This window comes from Bos mutus, chromosome 6 (genome assembly GCF_027580195.1).
Source record: "Bos mutus isolate GX-2022 chromosome 6, NWIPB_WYAK_1.1, whole genome shotgun sequence".
In the NCBI taxonomy this organism is placed as follows: Eukaryota; Metazoa; Chordata; class Mammalia; order Artiodactyla; family Bovidae; genus Bos; species Bos mutus.
In genome coordinates this window covers 100413769-100430696 of record NC_091622.1, presented here as the reverse complement: position 1 = coordinate 100430696, position 16928 = coordinate 100413769, and the positions used below count along the sequence as shown (strand labels likewise).

The 16928-nt window shown below is 37.9% G+C and overlaps 1 protein-coding gene across 5 annotated transcripts in view; it reads right to left on the bottom strand.

Moving 5' to 3' along the window:
* ARHGAP24 (Rho GTPase activating protein 24) overlaps positions 1-16928 on the bottom strand; it is a 545966-nt gene that overhangs the window by 128440 nt on the left and 400598 nt on the right. The gene's annotated exons all lie outside the window — the stretch shown is intronic.

The window sequence follows — 16928 nt, the reverse complement described above, 5'->3', positions numbered from 1 at the left end:
TCAAAACACAACCTATTAGACAAAAACAAACATTCGTTTAGCCTGTTTGAAGTATGTGAATAAATAATTCATGTATATTTTTGCAGTTCTTCCTATAAGTACACTGGCAATTTAGACTTAATATGTGATGCACACTAGACTTTGGTTAAATATCTAGTTTAAAGAGCAAATAAACTTTTAAAGCTCATGGCTGTAATCATTATTTTTTGATGAAAACAATTTCTTTTTTACCCGCATCTTAGCATAATAATGTCATCCAATAATTAAGAGTCTTCAGGAGAATAAAACACATGGATAATACAATGCCGCTCTTTGATGGTGAAAGGAGGGTCAGTTTGCTCTTACTACTTTGTCCCTCAAGCAGAGGAGAATTAATTTTGGAACAAATGAAGCTTAAGCTTCAAGGCTCCTCAACTGCACAGCCCTCATCCAAGGTCCTGCAAGGGTTATGTCAAGCTGCTCACATGGTCATGTGCTTTTGTAAAATTCTCAAAATTAAGATGCGTTAGCCACAGTCTTGGAGAAGGCAATGGCACCCCACTCCGGTACTCTTGCCTGGAAAACCCCATAGACAGAGGAGCCTGGTAGGCTGCAGTCCATGGGGTCGCTAAGAGTCGGACACGACTGAGCGACTTCACTTTCACTTTTCACTTTCATGCATTGGAGAAGGAAATGGCAACCCACTCCAGTGTTTTTTGCCTGGAGAATCCCAGGGACAAGGGAGCCTGGTGGGCTGCCGTCTATGGGGTCACACAGAGTCGGACACGATTGAAGTGACTTAGCAGCAGCAGCAGCCACAGTCTAGTAAACCCCCTGTTTCCAACCATCGTACCTCCCTTGGGTCTGTTAACACCGGAATGGGCACCAGCATTTTTGGTATCCAGATAAGAAGACGTACTGAGGATACATCTAGCTCAGGTTCCCTGGTGGCTCAGCTGGTAAAGAATCTTCCTGCAATGCAGGAGACCGGGGTTTGATTCCTGGGTTGGGAAGATCCCCTGGAGAAGGGAATAGCTAATCACTCCAGTGTTCTTGAGTCAGACACAACTGAGCAACTTTCGTGTTTTTTCACTTTAGTGGAATATATGCATGTGGTTCAAGGAAAGGCTGAATTATCTTTTCACTCTTTCTGTAGAAAGTGATATTACAACATAGTTGTCAAAAGGTAATCAGAGAGTACTCTGTCAATTAAGGTAGGGCAGAAGGCGTTTTAGGCATTCTGTAAGTAACAATCCTGTTATTTTTCTGGATTTGTGATTCTTGTGGGTACTGGGCTGCTGTCATAAATTTGGAATTTGTTGTGAATTCTTTTTCATTCTGAGATCACAGTTGATTTCTTATTCATAATTTTGTACTCTTTCTCTTAAATACAACTCCCACATGGTCTAAGTTTTAGATCCCTCAAACATTACTTTATAGAGTAATCTGAAATATTCATGGAGACATTTATATACTTTCTTTATATACTTTATACACATCCATACACTTTATATACTTTCTTTGGAATAGACAAGAAAGTCAACAGCTTTCTTCCAACTAGGAATTATTTAAGTGGTATTTATTTAAAAAAGAGAATACATAAGAATAAAAGTCTAGTCTGTCTACTTAATAATTCCTCCCCTTGTTTCAACATTACCACGGTAAGCAAGTAGAAATACAATGGTACCATTTAGTAGGTACTACTCAGTGCAAAGAAACGAAGTAGATTTGTGAAACAGTAAACAATAAAATAGAGTACATGCCATCTTTAAAACAAAGCAGGTTTTATTCTTTAATCTCTGTGATATGTATGAGAAAAAGTTTCCTTTGTAAATATTTACTATCAAAGGAAAGGGCCTCAAAACCTTTGCTAGATAATTAAATGTTATTATACAATGGGAGTGGACTTTAAGTGTGCCCAGAGCACAAAGTAAAACCCTTAGAGACATCTGTCCCAATGTACAAAACACCATAGTCTCCAAGAACCCTATGTTCAAATCACCCATAAATATGTGAGTTTGTGGAAAGAGAACGTCTCTGATAATTAGTGGACTTTACTTCTGAAGAAGTTAACCCATAAGTGTTGGGGCAATCAAGCTACCATACACAGACAGACAAATGAGAGTCTCCACTGATGAGTGAGGAAAGCTCAGCAGAGTACACTGGATTTATATTTCTTCCTGAAAAGCAAAACTAACAACTGAAGTCAATTTGCTTTATAGGCATACCTAATGAATGACTTTATGGCTTAAATTCCATCTTTGAAAGAAAATATAGACATATACGTCTGAAAGTCTTAACAATACAGGTAGGATGTAGACTTGTATTTCTAGACATGATTGGCAATGCTTAAGGCTGGGGAAAGAGAAAAAAGATAAGTTATGCATAGTATATGATAACATAAATTATGAAGCCTCTTATATTGCTCTCCTGTAACTGTGACACTATAATAATGATCATAATAACAGCTAACATGTATTAAGTGTTAGGCACTGTTTTAAGGGTTCCACATGCATTAGTTCATTAATCCACACAGCATCTCAGCTAGCTACTACTATTATCATTCCCCCTTTTTATATGATGAAATTAAGGTGCAAAAGTACTGAGATACTATGCAAAGGCACGAAGCCACAGTACTGGCAGAGAGGGGTTCAAACCCAGGCAGTGTGGATGCCTAGCCCAAGCTTTTCACTTTTATGTCATATGTATAATGAGCTGACTTCTGTCTTCTGAATAATTCTAATTTCAAATATTCTCCCTTAATCCCTAATAAAAATTCTCCTATTTCTCTGATATATGCCTCAACTTCAGTTTCAGAAAACAGTTCCCCAAAATTCAGTATAATCCACTCCTTTACCAAGAGGCTTCTCTTAATCTACAAAAGAAAAACAAATTGATTATGGAAATGTATGGGGAAAGAAAAGCTTTTCCTTTTCCACAAGTTGGTGTAATAAAATATGCTCCTTTATTTTATCTGACATCTGATTGGAGAACTGTTCTCCAATCAGATGTCAAATTGGTGAGCTGAAAGTTTCTCAGTTTTGCTTTTTTTTTTTTTCCTTCCCCAGAACAGGACTGTAGTATCTTAGAGTTAGATGATAATAGAAGACACCAGGCAAATGCAGCTTAAAGCATCATCTCATAAAAATGACTAGAAATTAGAGCTAATGTAGTGAAATACCAGAGTTCCCTGTAAGGAATGATAGAAATGGAAGAGAAGCAGGATCTTCTTGGAACTACAGCCATGGACAACTGGGTGTTCCAACAGCCACCCCTAATCCTCACTTGAGTTTCTGTACAGACTGGAATTCAGTCATGTATCTGTAATATGTAGCAATGTTGTACTTTGTAATAACTCACTTATTTTGTACTTTGGGTTACAATCCAATACTTCTTTATTTTTTTTTTTTTACATTTTTTTTTCCAGTTTTATCTATTGGGAGCTCTTTCAGGTGGTTATTTTGTTCCTTTGACATATCCCCATAACTATGTTTTTGTTTTTAAATAATACGTCTTTAGCTCTGGCCCTACAGAATGCTGCAGGTTCATCTTGTATATTTCCTGCCCCAGACTTAGAATCAGACATTTTTTTCCAGGAGGAGACATGATTCTTTGTTGGATAATAGTATTAGAAACCAAGATCTGGGTGCTTGGTGTATGACTGATATTTAAAAAATATTCTGTAGTGTTTCACTGATTTTCTCTAATTTAAAAGTGACTGCTTTTTCAGATCATACCCTTTCCCTATAACTTACTCCCTTTTCTTCTCCCATCCTCTTTTCACAATATTCCTAAGTGGCCACTATATTCTTTTTTCACCATCGTCAATGGAGGAAGTGTGAATGCCCTGCAGTTCAAGATTTCCAATTATATGGTGAGCAAGATTAAAACAAAATCACAACAGAAAGAAAACTTCATCCTACCATCTGAATTCTAATCACCATTTCTATGCTTGTGCTCAGTGAGTGTACACTTTTGGTTCACAATGACCTCTGGACAAGGTTATCTTGGTTGTCATATATCATAATATCCACTATCCACATATAAACTCTTAAGAATTTAAATATAGAAAGTTTAGATCACCTAGATCACTATTGCCTGATAATAATAGCACTAGGATTGAGAATTGAATATAAAAATAGGATTCTAAAAAAAGGGGGAGCTGTAACTTCCAGGCACTACTATGTTTCCATATTTTTCTCATAAAAAAAAACCACAGTAATTTATTGGGCAAGCTAAATGATCTGTGCTATTTTGAGGAAAAGAGGATGCCTCAGCAAAAAAATAAAAAGAAGGAAATCATATGTTTATTACTGCTTATTCCCTCATCAACTACAGTTCTGTCAGCATCCTCCAATCTCTGGACTGCTGGAAAGCCAAATATTTTCTACATTAGCTATTTGGCTAATGAACATAGGTCTGATGTTCTTTTAAGTCTGACATCAGTTGTAAATTCAGTAGAATCCATGACAATGAGGCCCAAATTATACTTAGATGTGTTAAAGATGGAGTATAGAGTATAAATAACCATGACATTTTAGAAGAAAATAGAGCTCTTCAGTCAGCATTACATTTAAAAAAAATGAAAATGACTGGTACTGGCCAGGTGCTTTATGTAAACATAAATTATTTCATGTAGTCCTTTGCTTTAGTCTTCTTTATTCATTCAAAAACTAAAGGTTAAGTGATTTGTCCAAACATCCATGAAGCATGCAGTAGAGTCCAGATTTAAAGATATGACATTTTTTCTGACTGAGATTCACAAAGAGTCTAAGAACCACTTACACCTATGTCTGTCAGGATACGAGCAGGAAACAGCCCATGCAGATTAGGATAGTTGGTGGAGGAGTTAACGAAAAGGCCACTGCTAAAGACATAGGCAGGTGATAGGGAAACCACAAGGCACTTCTCCAGACTGGGCACAGTAGAGTCGTACCCTCCCCCAGGGTACAGCCAGCCAGACACGACCCACCCAGCCCGCCACCCATAGTGAAGGAGTCAGGCCAACAGACACCATCCTTATTCTCCCCCCATCACCTGATGCCCTGATTAGGTCCTCTGTGAGCCAACTCCAACCAAAAGGCATAGGACAAGAGAGAGAGGAAGCGGTCCTCCCAGTTCTGCCTACTGGAGTGGAGAGCAGGAAGGGGGTGGTGAACAGTGGCGGGAGAGGTAATCACAAGAGTTCAGCGAATGCTGACATTTCTCTACCATTGGTTTAAGCATAGAAACAACATAGGATTCACATTCATTTAAATATGCTACGTATTTATTCTCTTGAAAATAAACTTGAAAAACAGCAGGAAAAAACCTTTGCACCAAATCTTTCTAAATGTGGACGGATCAAAGGTGAGTTTGTTCAAGTGGAAAAAACAAATCCATAGAAAAACCATAGAAACCATGGCCAAGGCTCAAGTAGAGCCTTTGCTGGTTGACAAGGTGAACCAAAGCAATGTCTTATAAGCCAGGACTCTGCCCATGGGATTTTCCAGGCAAGAGTACTGGAGTCGGTTGTCATTTCCTACTCCAGGGGATCTTCCCAACTCAGGGATCAAACCCATATTTCTTGCGTCTCCTGTGCGTGCGCCCATGCACACACACACACACACACACACACACACACACACACACGACTCTCCAGGCAACACTTATTGCTCAATGAAGAGATTCTAAATCATGAGAAGTTATTCCAGAAGAACCGAGGCTCTAGTTCCATTACTGAGTGGTTGAATATTCTTAGACAAGGGACTTAATAACACTGCTTTGCCTCAGTTACTTTCTCTACCTCTATTTCAATACCTAATATATATTCAATCAGGCATCAAATTAATATCCCATAAGATCAGCATAGAGTGAATCACATTGTCAAAGATGTTTCCAATAACCATTTCTCTGCTCATTTTAACTGATTTTTGTTGATTTTCTTTTCATTGTTTTGTTTTTCAGTGTGAATTATCCAAAACATATATAAATGTACAAGGAATAGTTTCTCAATAAATACAAGTAATAAATATTTAAGCTAACTTTTAAAATTCAATAAACCAATAATCTTTTGAATGTACTATAGATGCCTTTGACAGAAGAATCCAATTGGAAGTCTTTTTGAATATGTTATGCTAATTGAAATGAATAATTCCTTTTCTTTGTTTATTTTGATTTCAATATTCCAGACTTATTTCTACAGTAAATTACATAATCAGTTCTGGAAAACATAAATAAAATATAATACACTCCCTGATCAGCATTGGTAATTTATTTAAAGTGAATAAGTGATTTAACCTCAATAATCTTAGGATTTAATTTGGTCACAATAATTATTGACCTAGAAAATCAAGAATTAGCTTAAAAAGCTTTTTGCTTATAAAATGAAGTTGAATAGCACTGTGAAGAAATAAATAAGAATTCTGAAACTCATCCTAACAGGAAAGCTTAGAAGGAAAATTGTTCTTTAAGAGGATTTAGCAAATTTTATCAAGTCATTTCTCCATCTATATATCTCAAGAAATCTGACTTGCCTCCTAACGAGTGTTAGATGGGAAATCAGGGCTATGATACCACATGAAAGAGGGAGATGAGTGTAGCATATGAAATTTATTTTTTCAGGGTGACAGAGTTAGTCATTTCAAATGTATGTACATTCTCAAGATGCTATTATAAATGATTTACTTCAAAGACATTTTAGTAAAAAGCTTCAGAGCTCTTCTATTTCTCTAAAACACATGAAAAGAAAAATCAAAAAAGTTTACCCTGCCTAAATGCTGTGCATTTCTGTGCACTTCTTACCGCTCTCATTCATTGCCAGTGGGCCTGGCTCATGAACTCACCTCTGAAGGATTCTTCTTTCTTTCTCATGCTATCGTTTACATTCTCTGCTTCCTACCCAAGCTTATATTTGGGGTCTGTTAGTCCAAAAAAACAAAACAAAAAAGCTAATTTTCTTCCTTTTCAGAAAATTACCTGTCCTGTCCATCTTAAGTTTGGACTCAAAGTTTTCATACAGATGTCTTTGACATGCCAGAGGAGAATAACTTTGTTTTTCTTAGGATATACTGAATTTAAGATAAATCTGTGCCAAATTTTACATGGCTATTCAAGCCTCTTATATGACTATATTATTTTACTTGGCAGGGCTCTACTAAAAGTCATACTAAAAGTTCCCTAAAACCATTCAGATTTGTATTCAAGGGGCAATGAGCTGTTACCTAGCAAATGTACTCCCCCACCACACCCCGTACACTTAATTTGACATTTCAAAGATCCTATTTCAAAAACATTAACAATAAAAATTCTACTGAAGTCCAAGTATATGTAGGATACTTTTCTAGACATTAGGGAAGCAAATGTTATAAGAAAAACTCTGCAACAGTGATAAGTAATAGTATTAAGGAGTGGAAAATACCTGTGCCCCCAAAGTAGCATTCGTTCATTTAACTAATATGTTTGCAGCATCTGTTATCACCTAACACAGTGGGGCTAGAAACACAAAGATAAACAAGTAGATCTAATCCTTGACTTCACTGACCTTACATTATAGTGTTAGTGAGAGATGATTTTTTTAAAAAAGGTCTATAAAGTTGGACTGTGAGGAAAGCTGAGCGCCAAAGAATTGATGCTTTTGAACTATGGTGTTAGAGAAGACTCTTGAGAGTCCCTTGGACTGCAAGGAGATCAAACTAGTCAGTCCTAAAGGAAATCAGATATTCATTGAAAGGACTCATGCTGAAGCTGAAACTCCAATACTTGGCCACCTGATGTGAAGAGCTGACTCATGTGAAAAGACCCTGATGTTGGGAAAGATTGAAGGTGGGAGGAGAAGGGGATGACAGAGGATAAGATGGTTGGATGGCATCACTGACTCGATGGACATGAGTTTGAGCAAGCTCTGGGAGTTGGTGATGGACAGGGAGGTCTGGTGTGCTGCAGTCCACGGAGTCGCAAAGAGTCAGATATGACCGAATGACTGAACTGAACTGATAATATAAAGTAAATATATAAATGTCTAAATAATAGAGATTGCAGTAAATGCTGTGAAAGAAACAAATAGAGTTTGGTGATAGAAAATAATGGGGTGGTAGCCTACACTATTTAGGAGTGGTTAATAAAGGCCTCTCAAGTTTAAGCTGAGACTTGAATAAGCAGCCCATCAGTCAAGAGAAATAGGCTGCTGGAGCGGAGAGATGGATTTAAGTGTAGAAGCTTAAATTAAAAAAGAAAAAAAAATCCTGGTGGTGTATGTAGGAGTCACTGGGAAGCCAAGATGGCTAGAACATACGTCTGGAGAGAGTGACCCAAAAGAAGATTAGTGATGTACCTCGTCATGCTAAGTCTACTGGTCATGGTGAAGCATGTGGACCATTCCAAGCAGGGAAGCGACAGGATCTGTTCTCAGCAGGGATCTCTGTTGGACCCTGGGATGCTTGTTCTAAGCAGGGACCAAACTATTTGTTTGTTTTAATGGCTATTTTGTGGAGAATGTATTTGAGTGGAAAAGAGACATTTTAGGAGACCCTTGCAGCAGTTCAAGTGATGGTGGCTTGTGCTAGAGTGATAGCAAGAAACATGAAGAAAAGTCCAAAGATGTGAAACATATCTTGGGAGCAGGACTGATAAGACTGCAAATGAACTGAATGTGAGACACGAGGAAAAATGGGACCCTACCCAATAGTAGATGAATTATGTTGCCACTTAATGAGCTAGAAAAGGATGGAAAAGGGACTGGTGGTGGTGGGGGAGTGTATATACAGTGGCATTTTGGACAGCTTAACTTTTAGATCATAATAACCATGAGTCAGTTATGTGAGTCCTTGCATCAAGCGAGAGGGCCAGGGCAGGAATTCAGAAGAAGAGGCTAGCCCTGGTGGAAGAGCTGAGACTCTAGTTGGGAACTGAAGGAACAGTCAGCCTTGGAGAATTAGAAAAAGAAGATCCCATTCAAGGTACTTAGAAGCATGGGTTGATCTAATTGTGGAACAATAAAAAGTTTAGCTGCAGTAGAGATTTCTTGTAGGAATGCACTAAAAGAAAAAATGTTGGAGAAATAAGTAGGTGTCATTAAGAGAGCTTTTAAACTCCAAGTTTATGATTTTTTTTTTTTTTGGCCTAATTTTAAGGAGCCATCTGAGCTTCCCAGGTGGCTCTCGTGGTAAAGAATCTCCCTGCCAATGCAGGAGACTAAGAGATGTGGGTTTGATCCCTGAGTTGGGAAGACCCACTGGAGGAGGGCATAGCAACCCACTCCAGTATTCTTGCTTGGGGGATCCCATAGACAGAGGAGCCTGGCAGGCTACAGTCCATAGGGTTGCAAAGAGACAGACACAACTGCAGACATCCAGGGTAACTGAGTAGAGATGCAGAGTGGGAGGTGTTGTGTCAGTGAAAGTGAAAGTGTTGGTTGCTCAGTCATGTCTGACTCTTTTGTGACCCCGTGGACTACAGCCCACCAGGCTCCTCTGTCCATAGAATTCTCCAGGTAAGAATACTGGAGTGGGTTGTCATTCCTTTCTCCAGGGTATCTTCCCGACCCAGACCAGGGATCAAACCTGGGTCTCCTGCATTGCAAGCAGATTCTTTACCATCTGAGCCAAGAGGGTGAGTGAAAGGTATCATTAAAACAGTGACTATTTGTGTAAGATTTGGGGAGGTATGGAAAGTATTAGGCTGATGTGATGGTCTCTCAGGACACCATTTTAATAATTGTGGTATGAATGGATGTTTGTGCTAAGATCATGGGCCCAGAAACAGAAAGGAAGAGAAGGATAAACTAACATTAAAAAATATTTGGTGCCTCAGACATCAAGAGGGGAGGGGAAATAGAGGAAATAATTTGGTAAATACCATTCAGCCTTTTTTCCTTCCTTAACTAACCACTATACTTTGGCCACATGCCTAAGCAGTGTGTATTACGTATGCCTTGCTTCATGCTGGAATGGCTGACTCTGATCTACAAAGCCATAGTGGGAGACATCAGGACAAAACTGGTGATCGCTGGGCCAGACAATTTCCAGCACAGAAGTAAGGAATGCTGAGGGGTTTGATGAATATCTGCAAAATCTACACTTTCAGCAAAGAAACATGCGCAACAGCACATGTTATGCAGCCCTCACAGCATTTAATCTTTTCTTATCCTACTTCATATAAGGCTTTTTATTTTATGGGAACGGGGGATCACCGCAATGTAAATTTTGCAAAAGTACACCAAATAAACAAGGCGGAAAATACTGTCACCAGCAAGAGCTAGCTGAATGCCAAGACAGATTAACAGTCTGCTTTATGTTTAATTTTGACATTCTTATTTTTGTTATGTTGTTAAAACAGTATCTGGCCTTGGGCAATTCTTTCCCTTTTTGTGTCCTGGTTTTACCATCTACAAAAGGAAATCACTTAATCTAGTGAAGTGGGAGAGAGTTGTATTTGAGACCATGTGTGTGCATGCAGAATAATACATATTCTTAAAAGGCACCTAGAAAATATAGAGGCATAAAATAGATATTAAATACTGACAAATGGGTCTGAGCAAAACAATATTAAACATAATGCATTCCTTCCAAAGCATTTTATTCAAACCAGCAAGGAAAGATTTAATAATATTAATACGCAACCTGCTCACAAAACATGATGAGTAGGGAGAGTGACTCTCATGATTCATTTTAATAACAAATGAAAAGATAAAATGGATGCCAGCAATTGCCTTCCGTAATGCCCACCTTCATTCCACTGGTGATTGACAAATTATTTTGTATTGTACCTAGAGTACAATATTAAATTTACTCCTAATCATTCATCATTTTATGGTTGTCCTGTCCTCAGGAACTCCAGTTATGTTTAATGCCTACTTTCCTGCTGTAATTGGCGCTTCATTCCAAGTGAAGTCATCTATTCTAAGCCAGTCTTGGGTTTTGCAGAGACGCATGGAATAAAAGCCTTCCAGTCTGTTCAGACTACTACGCTGGTGATTCTATCATAATGGGTCCTGCAATAAATGGCTGAAGAGTTGTCCCTGCCTAAGGGGGGCTGACAAGTTGAATATTAAACCATAATGAAGAGATGTCACAAAAATATCGTGTGTACCTAATATCTGGTCTTTGGAGAGACCATCTCTATAAATCGCGATTCTTTCATGGCATTGTCCATGTTTTCTTTGGATTGTATGTCAACGTGCTCTCACAGGGCACCATATTTCAACAAGTCATCCTGCTTGCTCCCACCTCTCTACACACTTGCTTTTTATATTCTCCATAAATAGCACTTAGTCCTATAATTCATCTTCCATGCCTCATTCATTCTAAATCTCAGCTTCTTGGCCCTGTTTCTTCCCTATTAAAATACTTCCCATAGCAAGCTCATGTTTAAAAGGAAAATCAATTGTTCTGATTTATCTGACATGAGCTTCTGGGTGTTTTTATAACTTATTGTTCACTCAGGTCAATATCTCTCCGATACCATCATTAAATATTAAAGGATGCTTAAGGGCACTATGTTTATCAGAAAGCTCTGCCCTGTTATTACAATATTGGGGAAAAGGATACTCTCCCACTAGGGAGAATGCTTCGCTTTTTTAAAACTGCAAGCTCTAAAACAGGTCTGCCACTTTGATATGGTGGTAAAGAGATTAAAAGATAACCAGGAAAGTTCAAAAGGACGGTCATTGTCTGTTGCCCCCTCTTCCCGCCTGCTACAAAAATGGCCTTATTAGTAGGCGTGGGCCCTTAAATGAAATTGAAAGCTAGAACTCCAGGGTAGAGCATGCTGGGAGAATCTGTCAGTAAAAATAGTCCACACACAGATATATATGAACCCACTTACTGGAAAGTCCAGACATCTTACCCCTGGCCTGGAAACGTCACTTGTCAACATAATCCTACCTATTAGCATGGGTCTGTGGAGATACTAAGACCTAAATCTTTCCTAAAACATCTGAAAAGGAAAAAAAAACCCACATGGAACTATAATTCCTAGTTATAAAGAGAGAGAATATTTCAGCAGTTAGGGTGCAAAGTTTATCATGAATTTAAACAATTGATTTGTAATTACTAAAACATGCCTGCGCTTACTGAGTACTTTCATTTTTATCTGCCAAGATGATTTATCATTCTATCACCATTTTCTGTCTTTGCTTCATAAGTGAACATTCTTTAAGTAAATCTCTTTAAGGTTCTGATGTCAAACATTCATGAAATAATTCTTAAGGGATGTCTGAAGGAGTGTCCAGTCCTTCATAGCTCATGGTGGAGAAACTGATTGTATTAGTGCACAAAACCCAAGCTGTTCTCAATTAAGGCATAAAGACAAGGGCATTGTGTGTGCGTGTGTGTGTGTGTGCACACACGCGCACATGTGCCATGAGGTAGATATCAGATCTCCACCCCTCACTTTTTTCCAGTGTAAGAGGTCTAAGTTTTAATGACCACAGAGACCTGCAGTAATGTGTGAAAGAAGGAGATACTATTCATCTAATGTGAGTTCAGGAATCTGCAGACGGACTAACGTACCCCTGTTGCCTTGCTCTTGTTTCATAAACATTAGAGTTGTCTCCTTAGCTCCCCAAAGCTTAGTCCAGTGCTTTGTACACTGTATTGTTTCTTGAAACTGCATGAATGAGTGTCTTATCCAAGAGGAGCATGCATCTACATGCCTGTTCTAATTATTCTATATTTCTCACCCCTCTTGTGGTATGGAAGAACTTATTCTGTGGTGAGAAGTGAAGTTGCTCAGTCATGTGTGACTCTTTGGAATCCCATGGAATGTAGCTTACCAGGCTCTTCTGTCCATGGAATTTTCCAGGCAAGAGTACTGGAGTGGGTTGCCATTTCCTTCTCCAGAGGAACTTCTCGACCCAGGGATTGAACCCGGGTCTCCAACATGGCAGGCAGACGCTTTACCCACTGAGCCACCAGGGAAGTGCCTATTTTGTGGTAGGTACTGAAGAAAAAGTTAAAAGCAACATCTGTTTCACTTAAAGCTCTAAATTGAAAGCAAAAGAGATTTTTTAAATGACTAATTTAATCAAAAGCATAATTATTAAAGTTATGAGCTCAGAATCAATGAGAGGCTAAGGGTCAGGCTCCAGAGTGTGAGAGGGCTAGAAAAGTAATTAAATAAAATAAAAAGTAAGGTCCAGAGGCACAATACTCAGCCTACCACAGTAACTTACCAGGTATGGTGTCTTTTGCAATTACTGTTCAGATGTGACCTTCCAACCATTTCTGTCTATCCTGTGTATCTTACAACTGAGAGAAAGCACCAAATTGGTCAAAATAAATCCATGTGCTATTCTCTGCCTCTATTGGACTGAGGCATGAAGGATCCAATGTCTTCTGCTTCTTTAAGATAAGGTGTAAGCCTAGATTTTTTCCTACCATTGAAACTTCACAGAGATAACTTCTGAATAGGAAATGAAGCATTATGAGGGAGAGTAAATGGATTCCAGGAGTAGGAGATGGCAACCCATTTCCAGTATTCTTGCCTGGAAAATGCCACGCACAGAGGAGACTGGTGGGCTACAGTCCATGGGGTCGCAAAGAGCCAGACATGACTGAGTGACTGAACACACACGCAGGATATATAAAATATATGTATATATATAAAATAACATATATATATAACAACTGATCACGATGCTTAGCTTGAATTTGTAACCCACGCTTTTCTTATTCCTAAATAAACAAACAGTGGGAAATGGAGTATATGCAATACACCCAATATTTCCAGAGAATATTCTATTCTGATACTCTTATTCTAGTAATCTTATTGCTACATTATGCATTTAATTTATATTCATGACAAGCTTCTTTTTCATTGCTGTTTGTGAAAATAAATATTTATGAAATCACCTTTGTTCTGCTTTCCCCACAGTCTTTGAAAGAGCAAGGAAGTTTGTTCCTGCTAATAGTTTTGATCATTACCCTGTAGTAGTAAATTCCTGAACAGCAAAAAATTTGCTTTGCTCACTACTGTATACTCAATGTCTAGAACAAAGCCTGGCAGAAATGCTCAATAAATACTTGCTGAATGTTGATTTCTTAAACGTGTTCACTCCAGAATGCTAATTGAGCCACTGCTTATAACAACACAACAAAAATGGGAACAGTCTATGTATCCAACAAAAGGGGAATAATAAATATTGTTTGATGGATAAATATCTATGAGATGTGCATGATATGTCAAATTTTCTTACAAAAATGGTTACCAAATGAAGAACAATATATCATAGTTTTTAAATATTAAGAATATACATAAAAGTAGTTATAGAAAAATGTACTAAAATGTTAAGACAGCTTAGTATTAAGAGTAGATTTGGAAGGGAAGAATAAGAAAGCTACTTTCACTTCTTATTTTACATAATTTCTTTAAAAAATACTTTAGTTATTACAACAGAATGACACAAGGTTTGTAAAAAGTAAGTGCTGATAAGGAGGACTAAAAAAATTAAAACATCTTTAACTTTTAAAAATTAAAACACAGAATTACTGGGCATCTATCTACATAAAGATATTTTTTAACCAAAATGAAATCATTCTGCATATAAGGCTTTTCTAGTAAATAACACCTATATTTTCATTTCAGTAAATTTTCATCTAATACAGAAGAAATATTTTTAATTGTCTTCATCAAAATTAAACTTTTGTTCTTAGAAAGACATAGCTAAGTAAAACAAAAAGGCAAGCTCTGTACTGAGAGAAAATATTCACGATACCTACATTTATCTGACAAAAGACTTCTATCCATAATATATAAGGAATTCTCACTACACGTTAATAAGAAGATATAAAGCCCCTTAAAATAAACTAGCAAAATATGTGAACAGTAAACCAAAGAAAATATATAAAAGGCCAAAAAGTATATAAAGAGATACTAATGTCATTAGTCATGAGAAAATAAAATTAAAACCACAGTGAAATTCCACTAAGTTCTACCTACTAGAATAACCAAAATTTAAAAAAGAAAAAATGACTGACATTACCAAACAGTAGCCAAACTGTGAAGCAACTGAAACTCTCATATATACTAATGAGAATATAAAATGGTACAAATCATTTGGAAAAGAGTTGGTCAATTTCTTATACAGTTAAAAATGCACTTTGCAAATTACTCAGCCATTCTTCTCCCAGGTTTCCCTCAAGAGAAATCTAAACTCATGTCCAAAAAAGAATTGTACATGATGTTCATAGAGGCTTTATTTATAAGAGCCCCAAACTTGACCAATGGTATTAAAAATTAATTTTATATGGAAAATAGCATATCACTTATAGAGGACAACTCCAAAGCCAGTCTGAGGGAATGAGGAACTGCTCAGTATCCTGCTTTTCTACATAGAATGGAAACATCATAGGAGTCTCAGTCTTCATGTAGGCTATCAGACTCTGTCTAATTAATCCTAGACTTGGTGATCCTGTTTGAGCACTCTCACTCAAATGTAGGATTAGAATGTCTAGGCTTAATTTCACAGAGCCTTTTCTCTGTGTAACCCAGTCGTGTTTTGTTCCATTTCAGATGTAGATTTCTGTGGTGTACAGAAAAAAGAGTAGATTTAGAGTCTGAAAAACTTAGTTTCTCTTTGGCTTAGTGTCTCTCATGTTCTTACACAAAGACATACACGCAAATAATGTTTGGCTATATCAGACTAGTAATCTAATACAAACAAACTCACAGGGCTAGTGTGAATACATGAGATAAACCACAGAAAATTGTTTTTCAAAATGGAAAGAGCCCCACCAGTATCCGATCTTAGCTGCAATCGTCAGGAGTGATGGTGGTAGGCTTCATACAAAGTAGATTGCACCCGGCTACCTGACATTACTGCTATAAGAACAAAACAAAGTTAACACGAAGCTAGGACTTTGAAACGGAGAAGGCAATGGCACCTCACTCCAGTACTCTTGCCTGGAAAATCTCATGGACGGAGGAGCTTGGTAGGCTGTAGTCCATGGGGTCGCTAAGAGTCGGACACTACTGAGAGACTTCACTTTTACTTTTCACTTTCCTGCATTGGAGAAGGAAATGGCAACCCACTCCAGTGTTCTTGCCTGGAGAATCCCAGGGACAGGGGAGCCTGGTGGGCTGCCGTCTATGGGGTCACACAGCGTCGGACACGACTGAAGTGACTTAGCAGCAGCAGCAGCAGGACTTTGAAAAGTATAAGGTCTAGTAAATAGCCCCTTGTTCTTAAGGCAACCCCAGGACTTTAAAGGTCCCAAGTGTTGTTGTTTTTCTTTTGGAAATGCTGCCCGTTAGGTGTTGGAACTAATGACACGCATGGCTAAGGATCTATTTCCTATATTGTGAAGTCATCCCTGAAAATACCATTTCAAGTGGCGGAACTCCAGGGACCAAGGGCATATGAGATTTCTGAGCTCACTCACTAGCTCAGCATAACCCCTGGTTTCACTTTAGACCTAGGGGGAGAAACATGGTCACTGAACTGTGAGGCTTTGGGGCTTTCTAGGCTAAAGGAAAAGAGAGAAGTAAAAAGAGCAATAAAGAGATGGATTGATGGAAATTTGGAACTTTTCACAAGACACCTTAAAGATTAAGAGATAATGTTTTAGAACACCTTCAATTTATAAGTAAAGTGGGAAAGTTGGGAAAAGGGAAGAAACAACTTCCCCAAGACAAAGCTGACCAACATGTTAGTCTTGGTACTTTCCTCCTCGTCATTGTTGATGTTGAATTTTCACCAGCTAACAACACACCAGCACCATTATCTAAAAAGGCGTCGAGTCTAAATAGTGAAATCAATTTTCTAGTTTTTCAATTCTGTAAATTCAAAGTGCCATTTGTCAAGTGTGTTGAAAATGAGGATCTGTAATGGTCCTTGCCTCTGTGATTTCAGTTCATGTGGACAAGATTTCTGTGGCAGTCATCATTTCATGGACTATCTTTCCATATGTAAATACACCGTTTGGATATGTTATATCTCATATTAACAAATTGAAAAATGGGAGACATTTCAT